The sequence below is a fragment of the Macaca nemestrina genome, chromosome 5, assembly GCF_043159975.1.
Source record: "Macaca nemestrina isolate mMacNem1 chromosome 5, mMacNem.hap1, whole genome shotgun sequence".
Lineage (NCBI taxonomy): Eukaryota > Metazoa > Chordata > Mammalia > Primates > Cercopithecidae > Macaca > Macaca nemestrina.
Genome location: NC_092129.1, coordinates 121,120,209 through 121,135,425, shown reverse-complemented (window position 1 = coordinate 121,135,425; position 15,217 = coordinate 121,120,209). Strand labels below are relative to the sequence as shown.

General features: G+C 33.7%; 1 long non-coding RNA gene across 1 annotated transcript in view; it reads right to left on the bottom strand.

The window, feature by feature from the left end:
- Nucleotides 1–779: 779 nt before the first annotated feature.
- LOC139363377 (uncharacterized) overlaps nucleotides 780–15,217 on the bottom strand; it is an 88,353-nt gene continuing 73,915 nt past the window's right edge. The window contains exon 3 of the long non-coding RNA XR_011623638.1: nucleotides 780–851. This is a non-coding gene — a long non-coding RNA (uncharacterized lncRNA). The remainder of the gene's footprint in view (nucleotides 852–15,217) is intronic.

Below are 15,217 nucleotides of genomic sequence, written 5' to 3'. Positions count from 1 at the left end.
AGGGCTTATGTGAGAAACTGAAGTTAGCTATGGCCAGGCTGCATTGCAATGAGCTGCCAACCTTCTTTCTCCCTTCCCTGCTTACAAAGTAGGTGGCAGAATTAGAAAAGAAAAGTAACACAGAAGCAAGCAGCATGGTGCATCTGTGATATATTCTTCTTTGCCACCTGCATCTCCTAGAAATACCTTCACTCTAGATGTGTATTAACCAATATTTTATCCATGATCAGAGGAGTTATTACACAGATTCATAGAGTCATAAAATACTTTTCATACACATAGGGATGAAAGAACCAGTTTATTTAGGAACATTTTAAATACTAAGTGTGTGGTATTATCTCTCCATAGAGCAAATAATAGAATGTCTCATCATCTTACCTGCTAGTTCTATTACCATGAGCAGTTACCTTTAAGTATATTAAAGTCTAATTAATCCACATTTATAGAAAATTACTTTATGCTAATGAACAGAAATAAAAGAAGGGCAGAGATAATGTATCAGTACATTGCATTAGCTAAAACTGGCAGCATCTGTCATATTAAACATACTTAGCTCTTGTTTTATGAAACAGCATAATTAAAATTATCTTTATCAACTTTCCCTTGACAATAAGCCTTAAATATTGTGAGTTAAATATATTTTCATAAAGCTAATAATAAAAAAAATAAAAATAGCTACCTTCCATGTAGACAAGGATTTGAAAGGCAATCATTTGCATTTGTTTCACAGTGTGTTCCAAAAAACCCACTCTTGCAGTCACAGGTATAATGGTTGATGCCGTCAATACAAACTCCATCATGAAGACAGGGCTCTGATAGGCATTCATCAAGATTTATTTCACAATTGATACCTATGTGGGAACAGACAAGGCAAAACATGAAACCATTTAAATACAAAACTCAAAAGTTTGTTCATTATGGTAAACATCTCCAAGAAACAAAGACCTCTCTCTATAATGATAACTTGATATTCGGTAGCAAAATAAAACATTTTCCAAGGTTGAATATATTTAGGTCTGTGAACATCCAGATTAATAATTTAATGTGAATGACAAAAACAAAGCACAAGCTTAATATACTGAGGAGATTGTTTTCATTGTAATGTTTGTTGAGAATATTAGTGAAGTAATGAATTATATCAAGTTGTCACTGTGAATACTAATTCATAATTTTTTTTTTTGTAATGGTGTTTGAGAGTCAAACATTTATTACCTATAAAAATTAAGAATGAGTTTGAAGTTTTCTAAATTTGGCTTTAGTGAATCCATTAATGGGCTCTCTGAGATTTCTAAATGAAATCTAAGTTTGGCTACATACTTGGGATTTTCAAAGGCCAAGTAGCGAATATTTTTAAGCACCTACCAGGAACCACTTCTATGCTCAACTAGAGGTACCAAACCAAAAAATAAACTTCCTGTTAACCCAAAAACGTTGTTAAGCAGGCAATAATTTACAGATAGAAAACATCTAGATAATAACATAAGCAGAGCTTAATAGAAAGCAAGATTGTGTTTCGTATGTTTGAAATATCTGGAAAGAGCACAGAACCATTGTAGAATTGTTAGAATAATTTATTTGCCCATTATATCCATTACTAGCAAGCATCTACTAATAAAAACTAGCATTGATTGAGCACTTATTGGTGTGCCCTGCCCTTAAGGCTTCCTGCACATTATCTTAGCTAATGCTTATCAAACCGATAAGCAGATCTCATTAACCTTAACTCACTGGTGAGTATTCAGAGTGTAAGTAAAACTTCCAGGCCACACAGGCCATAACAGCAAACAAGAATTTAAATCATGTTTCCTCTGACTTGTGCTTCTGATCATTACTTTAAATTACCTACCCTGCAGCTACTCTGATATGTGCATAAGTTGCTATGCTGAGTAATGCCGTAGATACCAATTGGAAAACATGGTTCTTGTAGCCAGTACATAATACCTAGTTGTAAAAAAACATAAGTAATAAGCTTCTTATGATGAAGAAGACAATGAAAATAGCTGACATGTGGGGCTCTTACTATGTGCCAGGTATGCTAATTTCAGAGGTTCATGACACAGTTTTATTTCCCACTCACTCTCCATTATTAGAGTGAGTTACCGATCCTCTTTACATTATCTTCACTCTGAGACCAATGTTAATGAATCATACTCTATCTGGGATATTGACATCTGTGTTTAAGAGGAAAAAAGACACTTCTCTTTCATGTTGGGCTTGGTCATATGACATAAAATGTAAGTGACTCTTAAGTCTTTCACCTACAAATCAAGTTATACGACTAAGTCCAACAGAAATGGAATGGGAAAGAATGTTTCTCCCCCAGGAAAGGGCAGATATTTGTAACAATAAAATTTAGTACAAGCATAATCAATCAAGTTTCCCACTTGTAAATTGGTACATCATAGGTTTATTGGGTTGATAGAGTATAGGCATGCACCAAAAACAACCTAGCCAAGGTCTGATACATGTTTAACATTTTATTACTTTCAGGTTCTTGATTAAAATATCACAACCTCATTATATTTAATTAGTGATTTGGGCAGTTCCAAAGACACCACCATACCAATTAGGAAGATAAGTGAAAAGTCTCTGTATCGCTATGTAGAGTGTTGGCAGAGTCAGTGCTGAAATTTTCAGTTAAAAAAAGATAGATGGTCAATTTATAACAAAAGTGTGGGGGCAGAGACAGAAAGTGTTAAAAGAGTTTGGGACAGGATGCATCCAGCAATGTTGGGAGATGAGGAGATTTGACAAAAGACACTCCACTCTGTTGAAATGTTCTCTCCATAAAAGGCAAACATGTCTCAATTTAGCTAGAGATAGCATCATCAAGATTATATTAGGATCTTTTTTTCCTAATGTTTTATTCATTAATTAAAATTGTGGTTATAATTTGACTTTCTAAGTAGCCTCCAAAGAGGATAAGAATGGAATAACTAGCCAATGTGAACATTTTGGTCTCTATAAACCATTCTCATTTTTAACATTATAGTCCTTCAGAATCATACATATCAAAGTCCCCTTTACCTTTCTAACTACATCTTATTTTAACCTCACCCTTGACTAGTCTACTTTACTTACATTGACCTCCTTATGTTTTCTCAAAAGTTTTGGGCATGCTATTCTTATAAGACCTTTGTACGTTTATTCCCTTCCCAAGAAATCTCTTCCAAATATTTCACAGTCTACATCTTCTTCAGGTTTTTACTCAAATGTCACTATCTCAATGAGGACTATTCAACCACACGATACAAAATTGCATTCTCGTCTTAATCCACAATTGCCATTATCCTGCTTTATGTTTTCCTCCTATAACAAATAATCTCCTTCTAGCATTCCATAAGATTTATTCATATTATTTTTCATTTTGTCTGTCTTTCTCCATGATAAGCTTAGCTTCATAAAGGCATAGATTTTGTCTGTCTCATTCAAACCGCATACATTCAAATATTTGTTAAAAAATAAATCCTTGTCGTATACGTGTGTTTGGGTTTATATGTGCATGTTTTTGTATTTTGTTTTACAGATTTCTGTTGTTTTCTCAGAAATCCCAGCCTCTTCTCAACCATGAACAAAGCAGTTCTTGAGAATCTGGGGAAACTGTTAGTCCTTGCAAAAGTGAGAGTCAGAATCCAATGAGGTGATGGTGATGCCTCTGAGGCGCATAACGAAAAGAGTGTCTGTGCAGCCAACGGGAAATATTTAATGGGACCCCTGCTTTTTCCCACCTTCCAACAAAGACATGTTCATGTGTAAAAAAAGACACACAGTTGTGGAGGGTCTTGGACTTTGGTTCACAATGATCTCCCACAAATAATTACCAACCTATCCAAACTCTAAGTTATTTATCTGTAAACTATGAATACAAATATCTCTACTGTAGCATAGTAGAGAGATGTTCATAAGTATGCATATATATAAAACAATACATATGCTACTTTATTATTACAACAAAATTGTTTATCTTCATAGGATAACAATGCTTTGACATAGCACATCTAAAAAAAATAGTATTTATTAGACATGATCAAAGCCTTGGCTGAAGTGTCAGTCTCAGTTTTTTGCCTACATTGCCTTATATACCAGGTATTTCTTACTGGTCATTAATTTATCTAATGCATATGTATGTGTTAGTCACAGTTCTAGACTCCTTGCATAGTTCCCTTGACCTGGCATTCATCACTGCCACCTCCATCACAGCATAGCAGATGATTTTCACAAAATCTAATGATTTCATCATGGACTTCATTTGACAAAAGAAGAGCCATGATACATTTTTTTCTTTTTTTTTTATTTTGTTATGTCTAACATATTGTTCTTTCCACCTACCCGCCTGCCTGCTTTGGAGCTACAACAATAGTTTATGTTTGAAATAATTTTCAGTTTGTGGTTCTAAAGTTTTTGATTCATTCATAACGCAGGCAATTCCTTTTTTAAGCAGAGTGGAAGGTTACCTGTGATATTTGAGGTTTTTTCTATGATCCCACTTATGCGAAAATCCTCTTTACTAGTCCGCCTCAACATCTGCCTCCAGAGTGAATATTTTCACATTGGAAATTACACAATCCTTTTAGAATCAAGCCATTTAAGTTCATAAACTGACAGGTTTGATCAGCAAAATATTTTCATGCATCAACAATATTATAATAGAAATTATATATATTCCTATATATATATGATTACACACACACACACACACACAGAGAGATATATATATCTGTCAATCAGCTGTCTTTTTTCAGACTGTGTTTTTGTTTTTCTTACTTTCTCTTCATTCGCTTTTTACCCAACTTCTTCCCATTGGTCAGTGTTACATGTTCAGACAAGTTTTTCAAAATCACTTTCCTGATTCTTATTTTTTTTTCATTTCACATATGAGAACCTTGAAACATACTTTATGAACTCTCCATCGCCCCCAGAAATAAATATAGTCTCCCTCGCCTAAAACCAAATTCTCTGTTCCAATCTTTCCTTTCTTGTTGCTGCTCTGACTGATATTATCAGCTACTCTCATCTCCTGGTTTATAAACCTGATTGAATAATACAATCAACTGTGGAGTTTTTAAAAATACAAAATACAAAATCTGAATCGCTGAGAAACAGGACTGAAAAGCTACATTTTTTAAAATCTCTCTAGATGATGGTAAATCATAGCTAAGGACTGCTGCTTTTTTATCAAACTGGCTTAAAATTAAACATTCTCTATATTTTCTCATATCCATGTTAGCTCCTGATAGTTCTGCCCAAAATGTCATTTCCACATCTCTGTTTGCAATCTGTTTTTTTGTTTGAGGTCCTACAAAATTCTAGTTAATTTTAATATTCCTTTCGATGTCTCCCAATGCATATCAGCTAATATCATTTATCAGAGTCTCCTTGGAGTTTATTTATTTGAATTATTGTCTTATCTTCAAAACTTTATTACTAGTTATTTGAGCACAGGGATCATACCTATTTACTTTTATTTCATGAAAATGCCAAATACAAAACTTTTCATGTAGTAAATGATCAAAATAGTCTGCTTAACTACTACTGAATACATCCAAATTGTGATAATATTTTGAAAATGACTAAAATTTACATAATGGCATGATATTTACAAAGGACATAATCAAGTTAATGCAGGCATATGATAATTGCATAATTTAGGGACTTAAGAATCAATGACTTTAAAAATTCAAATTCATATTTCTAAACATTTTGAATTACAAAATTTAAAAATATCATAAGAGCTCCAAAAGCAAAATGAAGTTTTGTAAAGGTTTCTTACTTTGAACAATATTCAAATTAAAAACAAACAATTTTAACTGTCATATAAAAGATTTCCAGATAGGCAGTCCAGCAAATGCTATTCTATGAGAAATAATCTAAGCAAACATGCAACCTTAGTGTTTAAAGGTATATCAATCAAAAATTATGAGATGTGCAAAAAAATCCAGAAACAACAAAAAGTGGATGGAATAAGAATAAAGCTGACAGAGAGATTAAAATGATCAGAGAAGGAATTTAAAATATCTATTTAAAACATGACTGATATGTTAAAAATATATCATAAAAGGTGGACAGATAACTGAATCAATAAGGAATATCAAAAGAGATGAAAACTATAAAAATATTCAAATTTAAATGCTGGGAAAATTAATTTAATGAGCTTATCAGTGGACTGGACATAGGAAAGAACCAATGAACTTGAAGATAAGGAAGTATAAATTAAGCCAAAGGAAACCATTGGAGGTGAAAAGATTAAGAAAACAGAAAAGAGCTTCTAAGAGATGTAGAATAATATTGAAGGTTCTAACTGACTTGCAACTGGAATCCCTAAAGTAAAAGGGAGAGATAGTATAATAGGATAAATATTTAAAGAGATAATGGACATGAATTTTACTAAATTAATGGAACTCTGTAGCAGTTTCAGACAAGCTATTTTGCTGTTTGGCCCACATATCTTAGAAGCCTAGTCTATGGTATTAAAGATATATGTAGTGGAAAATATGATGCATACTATTTATAGTAGTGCCAGAGGAAGAATCATAGACCGAGACTCTGGACCAAAACTAAGACATATATAGCAGATAATTATCCTGAAATTGAGAAATTGTTTCTGGCATAAGTCTGGGTAAGTGGTTAAGATGAAACATCTGACCATGAGACATCAAGTATCCATAAGTACAGGACTTCCAATGCATTTGGCAAGACCAGTAGCAATCTACAGTAGGTAGAACATCAGGAATTGTGTATGAGTATGCCAGAGATCACAGATAGTTGCACTCTTAAGTTACGTACTTCTGTCACAAAAGAAGCTCATCCTAAGTTCCTACTATTTTTGTATGGGCCCTCCCTGGTGGCCATCTGAAGGAAAAATAACAAGTCTGAGCTTGGTTCATAGATGGGTTGACTTGGTATATGGGTATAAACTGGAAACGGACTGCTGCTTCCTTAAAGCCTTATTAAGAGGTTGCCCAAGAAGATAAAGCAAAAGGGAAATCCTTCTGATGGGCAGATCTTCAGTCATGTGACGTGGTCATAATCTTTGGGTAGAAATAGCCTAAGATAAGAATATGTATGGAGTTTTAGGTAGTGGCAAATGACATGGCTGGCCTGGAAGGTAAAATATGAGACTATCTGGGTCAGGGAAATTTGAGAAAGAGGCATATATTGGACTAATAGGAGTAGGTATGAAGTATGAAGGTCTCTGCAATGCATGTTAATGAAGAAGAGGCATTAAATAACCATACAGAAAGAACTCAGCCAGAACTCAACATCTGTCCTTCTCTGGCATCAGCCACCACAATAGTGGTACAACAGGCATGAACAGAGTAGCTTGAGTGGCAAATATGGAGGCCTGTACATGGACCCAATACATGGGCTCCTATGTCCCAAGACTTAGTTAGCTACTGCTTCCCTCAGATATCCAATCTTCCAGGAACAGAGACCACAGCCACTACACACTTAATGGTCAGCCTTTCTTGTTTCTCTGCCAATAGGTGTTTGGCCAGCATTACTACTCAAGGGCTTATATAATGTTGTTCCATCAATATGAGAGCTCTCATAACATCTCATTGGACCAAGGAAGCTACTTTACAGCAAAACATGGTAGCAATCAGATAACGATGGATCTGTTGGTTTTATGATGTAGCACACCAACCAAAACCTACTAGGTGTAACTGAGATGTCAGTTTGGAGATGAGAGATTTTGGGGATGGAATACCATCTTATAGAATGCAGTATGCACTCTACATCAATAATCTTTATATGATGCTTTATTCCCAATAGGTATAATATATGGAATTGGGAACCGGGGGGTAAAAGTAAGTGGATCATGTGACATCCTTCTTTGTGAACAATTGGGAAATTTGTGCTTTGCGTTCCTGAAAACATAGGCTCTAGTAATCTAGAGGCACTGATTACCAGGGGAGAGATCCTTGTGCTAGAGAATATCACTAGAATTCCTTTTTGAAATGTATGGCTGTTGTAGGCTCTTTGTGCTAAGAAACTATCAGTCAAGGAAAAAAGTTTCTTATTATGATAGGGACTGAAATGTTTGTGATCCCTCCAAATTCACATGTTGAAATCCTAATCCCTAAAGTGATTAGGTCATAAGGGCACAGGCCTCATCAATGGAATTAGTGCCCTTATAAAATAGGCCTGGGGAAACTTCCACCATGTGAGGACATGGCTAGAAGGCACAATCTATGTACCAGAAAATGACCTTCACTGGACACCAAATCTGTTGCCACCTTGATCTTGGACTTCTCAGCCTCTAGACCTATATGAAATAAATTTCTGTTACTTATAAGTTACCCAGTCTACGGGATTTTGTGATAGAAGCTCAAATGGACTAAGATACAGGGGTAAGTGCTGCTGATGATGCAGAGGGGGCAAGTAGGATGCTGTTATAAAGTAGGGACAAGGATAAAAATATGTGGCAGTAAGGTGATCTACTGAGCAGTCTTCATTGTCATTCATGAACAAACAAAAATGTCACAGCCTTACTAGGAGATCAACTCTCAGGCATGAGTTTCTAGATTAATTCACCAGGTAATCCAGTAGGCCAGCATATTTTCTATCCAAAGATGAGGGTAACATAATTTGCACAGGAGAGGAGAAAGAGAAGTATCAGAAGCTTAGTACCAAGACCAACTTTGGTGAAAGAAATTGGAGTTCTTCCCAGTAATCCCTGAAAGTGATCTTGTCCATTTACCTAGGAAGAGGCAAATTAGAATTTTGTGTATCTGTTTTCAGATTAAGTGTACTTATTTTAGAAAGCACGCAGATCTGAGCAGCACAAAGCGTTGACTAGAGTAGATAAAGTAATGAGCATTCCACGTCCCCATTCACAACAGCAGCAACAGAACCTCCTACCAAGTTCAGAGTGAAAATTTTCCCCAGGAATTGAATATCGCAGGGCCAAAGGGGTCTGCCTTGCCCAAGTTTAGGCCTCCCCTCTGCTGTGCAATGAGTGAAGGCGACTCAGTATGGATCAATAAGGGGCCATCCCCATTTCATAATTCCTGGAGGGATCAACTGAGGCTTCTGTTGTAACTACAACTTAGCTCACCATCTTCCTTTCCCAGTCCTACTTCTCTTTCCCCTCACAGGCATTACTGTTGAAAGTAGTCACCGATAACTCACCTACATGTAAAGTTCAGTCTCTTTCTTAGGAAGCCTAACATATGAAAAAGTTCCTTTTCCATAGGAACACTTTTAAAATATTTTCTGTCAAAAAACTTAAAGAAAAAAATATTGAAAGTGTATGAAGTAGTTACTAGGAAAATGTATATCATTAATAAAAATATTGGCAGTACATATCAAGTACTGGATTAAACCAGTACAGATTTGGCATTTGATTAACCATCATTTGCTAATATTCCCATTGTTTGGAAAGAATTTATTAGAATATTATATCTGTTTGCAAAGGCTCTCCAAGGAACTTTTATTCACGCTTTCTTTTCCTGTCTGTAAATATCCCAGGTTTGGATAGAGGCTTTTAAAATTCATTACAGTAGTCCTTAAAGGTTTGGAAAAGGACAAGTATCAATAAATATTTGATGATAAAAATGATGATGATAATGATGTTCATTTAAATCTTATTTATCCTTATACTTTCCTACATCTTTTATGAAAAGAATGGGAGCAATTGACAATTAAATGAAGTCTTCTCTCCTAGACTTCGTTACCACAGGAATGTGGCCAGATGTTACAGGACTTCACAGTTTATTGTAAAAGTCATAAAAACAATTACTATGTCATTATAAAAAACTTTTAAAGAAGACATTCAAAATAGCCTTCACAAAATTGCTAAGACAAGCAAAAACAATATTCTGATTCATATTAGTTACTCATTGTTTTCAGATCACTCTGAATGAGTCAAGAAAGCTATGTGAAATAAGGCACGTGTTTAATTAGGCAACTATGTTGAGAGCTTTGGAAAGTGAGAAGTTGTTCAAGGTGAAGATATACAGAATATATCTAAGTACAAACAGGCATATGAGGATTGATTAAAAATGAAAGATATTAGACAATAGAAGTAACAGTTTATAGATGACTTCTGTTCTAATGAATAGATAATTACTTATTACTTGAGGACCCTGTGTATTAACTCTGATTAACATGTTAAAATATTGTCAAAACTTATGAACTTCACATATTCATATGCATGTACAAGGCTATAATTTATCAACTAACATAAATATTAATACAATCAGGAAATTTTATTTCAAACAAATGATTCTAACCCTTGCTAATATAATGCAGAAAATAGCTCATTATTTAAAGTACTGTTTAGTTCCTAGGTTCTGTTATGATTAAAATAAACACTGCATGATTCTATCTGTATGAGGTATCTAGTCATCAAACGTATAGACACAGAATAGAATGGTGGTTTCTAGAGGGTGGGAGTGGGAGAAAATGGGTAGTTGTTCAATTGGCATAGCATTTCATTTATGCAAGATGAATAATTTCTACAGATAAGTTATTAACTATAGTACCTATAGTTACCAATATATTATTGTTTACTTTAGAATATTAGGATAGGTTGCATGTTAAATGTTCTTACCACAAACACACACACACACACACACACACACACACACACACACACACACACAAGAATACTAGAAAATTTTAGAAGGTGATGAATATGTTTATTATCTTGATTTTGGTGATAGTATCATGGATATATACATATGTCAAAATTAGTCGAGATGCATATATTAAATGTGTGTAGCGTTTTTGGATATCAATTGTATCTCACAAAGCTACAAATGAAGTCTTATTAACCATATATGCTATAATGATTTCTATCTCATAGGGCTAATTTGAGGATTAAATGTGTCTACACAAAGTTACTGCAATCAAAGTATTTCAAAGGACACTATTTAGGGACAATTGCTCTAAGCTTGTCTAAATCAGTGCCTCAAATATTCTTATGTGCATCATTGAGCTCCAACAGTAGACCCTGCCACATTCCCCATTCCAACTCATAAGAATGAGAATTGAGATCATTAGGATTAATTTTATGGCTTATTACATATAAACATTGATGCATATAACTCTATTTCTGAGTATGCATACCTTATTTGTTGTACTTGAATACCACAATATCATTTCAGTTATATGTACATCACAATCTTTACATGGTAAAGTATTTCAGTAGGACTACACTGAATAGGATTAAAAATCAGCTTGCCATCAAAACGATTCTTTAAATGAATAATGATTTCATGAAAATATTTGGTTTTAGGTAACCTGTGTGTAGCTAGGAAAACATTTTAATTATGCTTAAAATGTGAATTTTAGGACAATTTTGCTTGACATAAAGAAAGCTAATTATCAGTGCGATGTACCGGCATGACTAGTGTAAAAATATTGAAATGTTCTGTAACTAACCATTGGGTGTTGCTGTTGCTCACCCTTCTTAGCAGCCCCAACATTTCTTCTGCAACTATCCAGACTGTATGAGCCATCAAGTGAGGCATAGAAACATGAGGTTATACATAGGTCAAAACAATCATTACATAATTTTATTATTACCTCTGAAGATAAATATAACAATAAAAATGTTTCTCATATCAGTGAGCTCATGTTTAAATTTTTTGAATCAAAGTAGCTTGCATTTTTATGTATTTTATAACAATTAGAAATGAAATAATCTTTAATTGCCATTATTTGTTAAAATTATACTTCTACCTAAGGAAAATACATCATAAGCACTGAAATCTTTCTTTTATAATCAAAAAAATGTAACATTGAATGTTCTAAAATTATGTGATTAGAAGACGACAAATGGAATCACTTTTACAGAATCCTGGGGCTTTGAACAAAATTTGGGACATTTTACAATGTATGTTTCTCTTATTTCTGACAACTCTACCAAGTAACCGGAGATCAACGAAAAACTCTAATTTTAATTCTTCATTTGAATGGGTTCCAAACCAGGGCCTTGATGAAATTTAAGGATTTTGTTTATCCCCTCCAGGTTAGGCACAGACACATTCTGACATAAAGATTGATTTAGGTTCAATGAGTCAATCGAACACATTCAAGAAAAACCCTTTGGGAAAACAAAGCAGACCTAGCAGTCACTGAGACCAAGCTGCGAGCCAGAACACTCAGAGTGGAAAATAAATGGTCTTTATCAGAACCAAAAAGCAATCTGAAACTTATACAATTTTGGAGGTATTCTTTAATTTAAAAAAACACTCATGATTACAAATATAAAATAAGGCACAATATGTTAGAACAATCCCTTCTATGTAAAGAGGTTACACTTTAAACATATTAACTTCATAGCAAATTCATTTCTAGTCGCTATTATTTTTAACACAGAGCTGCATGAAAAATGGAAAATTTTGAAATTAATATAATTTCAACTGTTCTCCATATGGCTAATTCCATAATTTACTTAGGTAGGAGGCACACTTTAATTTTGTCAGAGAAGTAAAAATCCATGATTAAAAGTATCCAGTGACCTAGTTAATTTGAGATTTAATTTTCCAAAATTAAGAAAACATCTTATTGGAGGTGCTTGCTTTAATCCTTAAATCAATAGCATAACATTTTATTTATTCAAAGGTATAGACAATGGCTTATAAGCTGCACCTAATTCATAGTTTGATAAAAGAGTATTGTTTCTAGAGTGTCATTTTAAAAATAATAAATTTCTATAATGCTTAATTTTAAAGGCCAGTTGAAATAAAATGTTAAGTGATAATTACAGGACTTTCTATATTGTGCGTTTTGATTAAAAAACACAATTCTTAGTTGCTAATTTGATTTATGCATAAACCAACCTCTTAAGTTGATGTTAACCACAGGAAATAGATAAGACAAACTGACGGTTGTACTACTGAAAGACAGTCCAATATCAAATAATAGTGAAAATAAGTTTTGAAGTAACATCTTCTGATTTAAAATGAGTGGCCCAATGTGTGTTATGCAGAGGTCAAATAAGTTTAAAGATGTAAAGTTATAGTTTCGTACTAGTAAATGTTTAACTGGCTCCTGGAAGAAAAAAAATCAGGAAGCAAGCGCCTATTTATAACATAGTTTAATTCCCTGATGCAGTACTCCCACCTTTTTTTATTTCAATGTCCCGAAATTACGTCTACAAACTCACAAAGTTTATAAAAAATTAATATTCAGCTCTCATGAGCACTATTAGCTTTCTCCATCACACCACTGGATAGGTACTTTCCTAAGTATTAATTTGTGGTTGAGCAGAGTATTAGAGAACTAGAAACATGTGCATAATAAGGATTGGGAAAGGCAATAGAGGCTGTTGTTGAGGGAGCTGTTGAAATTATAGGAGAAAGTATGTGGTGTGTGTCTGCATATGTGTATGTAGCAGACAATTCCTCACAATGTTAACAGAATAATACAGTCACTAATTAGCATAATGTGGCTGAGAAAAAAAAACTTGGGGCAAGATTTTAATTACAAGATGACAATAAGATTATTTTATTATCAACACTCACTGAATCTTATGTACTAGATAAGCACTGGTGGTAAAAGCATGGCACCAGACTTAGATACCAGTTGTGTCCTTATTTTACATAAAAAGGTAGCCACAGGATAATATACAACCTCTTGAAGATCAAGCTATTGTTAACTGGGTTAATAGATCTGGGTTTCAACACAGAGAGTCAATTATGAGAATATTCACTGCTAAACATTTGAATCAATTGTGTATATATTATAACAAATTTAAATTTTATTCTATACAAATAGAATGAAACAACATTGAAAACTATGTGCCAAGGCTAGAGACAATGAGTGAAGTAATGTGGAAGTATTATCAGTTCAGCTGTGAATCGGTAAGGCCTAAATTAGAATGATGATGGTAGCAATAAAAATAAGTGACGTATAAAAAGACATCTCTACTTCTTTTGGGCTAATGGTCAAATGCCTCCACTTCCTCCATTTTTATTGTAAAAACATATTAAAATGTTTTCAGTTGAGTAAATAAAAGCAAGCAAAAATAACCTCTCAAATCTCATAATCGTAATATTTTATGTTTTAATTTTTTCCATATGCCTCCATACACACATACATTGGCACTTTCTCAATGTAAAAAATAATTACTTAAACAATTATAACATGTCATTATTTTTTTTTTCATTTGGTGAAATGGTCTTCAGTCATACCATTTCAATTACTGCAAAATATATACATTCTTCTATGAGGAATATGTATCATAACTGTTATGATTTATTTTATATATATACACACTATAAATATATGGCAATGTATTCTTCCATGAAGAATATATACAATAATCTATTTAACTATTATCAAAATAATGGTCATTTGTTTCAACATTTCACCAATATAAATAACTAATGAAGATCTTTATATATACACATATATATAGTTTTGGGGATAATCTCTATAGACAATTTATGCAGGGAAATATTTCTTCCATGCAAAATTTTCATGTCAAATGAGTATTTTAGCTCACTAGTGTTTACCTCACTAGCAGACAGTAACATGCATATTAAAACAGTGAAGCATAATTTTTTGCAATTTTTTTTAATGAAAGCTCTCAAATAAGCGATTTTATTCCTCTCCATGATTGCAGACATTTACAAAACCATAACATCTGAGTTCACCTTAAAAAATAATTTATATAAAGCAGTGATATACACAGCACAAAATAGTTCAGGGAGGGGGCAGGAGCAACTTGTAATAATTAAAATGTAAACGTGAAAAAAAGGATGGAATAAAAGTCCCTACTTATTTCTACTTAAGATGTCATGTGGTAATATTTTACAATGTCCTGTGGGTCAGTGTATGTATGTGTACATGTCTGTATAACATACACATATACAGTACATTCTCTTTCCCACACATATACATACACACATAATTATTTGCAGTTCAGTTTAGGGCAATTCTAATATGCCACTCCATACAGTTGTTTGAATCACGTTTGGACCCGCTTTCTTCACAAAAGAGGGGAGAGAGCAGGAAATAAAAAGGTTGGTTTGGTGTGATTGAGATTGCTTTGTTTAACTGTACACTGTGATGAATAATTTTCTTCCGTAGTAGTTCTGTGAAGGGCTGACTCACTGTGGTTTTCATGAGGAGACTTGGTAATGGATCACACGCTCATTGTCATGCTAGGGGAGTAACTCTCACTCTGAAAAGGATTTAAGAAATTTCCCCCCATTTCGCCATCATCCCTTGGAGTGCCCGGTTGATTACTCAGGCTCATATT